Below are 860 nucleotides of genomic sequence, written 5' to 3'. Positions count from 1 at the left end.
GACAGACAACAATCTGTTCCTCAAACCTTCCACTTCTCTCTGCACAGCCCCCTCACACAAACTCGCCGTAAAAACGCAGGAATGCGTGTGCTAGTGTGTAATCAATTTGCAGGCACCACTTTATTATCCTGGTTTCATTAAGCTCCGCAGCTTTATTACCGCCGCCCGAATATCGGTTTTATGTTGATGGTGAGTTATGATTGCCGCGTAAAAAACACGTAAAAACCGGTGTAGGCTGCGATAAAGAAATCATAACGGTCCTCTCGAATGTTCGGTCTCTGTCTCTATATTTCTATGTCTCTGTCTCCTGCTCTTTCTCTTTGTTCATCTGACTCTATCTAACAGCCTGTCTGTCTGTCTGTCTGTTTGTCTCTTCTGTCACTTTTGTCTTTGTCTCTGTCACCATGCTCTCTCCATTTCTCTCTCGTTCTCTAACCGCATCTCTTTGTCTCTGTCTTTGTGAGTCTCTGCCTGTCAGTCTGTTTGTCCGCCCGCCCATCTGTCCGTCCGTCCGTCTGTCTGTCAATCTATGGGTCACTCTCTCTGTCCTGTTTTTCTGTCTCTTTCTTCGATCCCGCACCATAATTCTCTCTCTCTCTCTCTCTCTCTCTCTCTCTCTCTCTCTCTCTCTCTCTCTCTCTCTCTCTCTCTCTCTCTCTCTCTCTCTCTCTCTCTCTCTCTCTCTCTCTCTCTCTCTTTGTCTGAAATGAACTTGTAGTCTACTTCGCGCTGGTATTTGTTTAATGAAAACAAAACATCAGCACAGGAAAGACCTGAAATTGTTTGTTTTACTTACTAAACATGCGAATCCCGCACAGTTATTTGCTTGTACCTGCCCACCAGCCGTAAAGTCGACAAAT

Source organism: Littorina saxatilis, linkage group LG3 (assembly GCF_037325665.1).
Source record: "Littorina saxatilis isolate snail1 linkage group LG3, US_GU_Lsax_2.0, whole genome shotgun sequence".
NCBI classification, from domain to species: Eukaryota; Metazoa; Mollusca; class Gastropoda; order Littorinimorpha; family Littorinidae; genus Littorina; species Littorina saxatilis.
Note: the sequence above shows the minus strand (reverse complement) of the source record.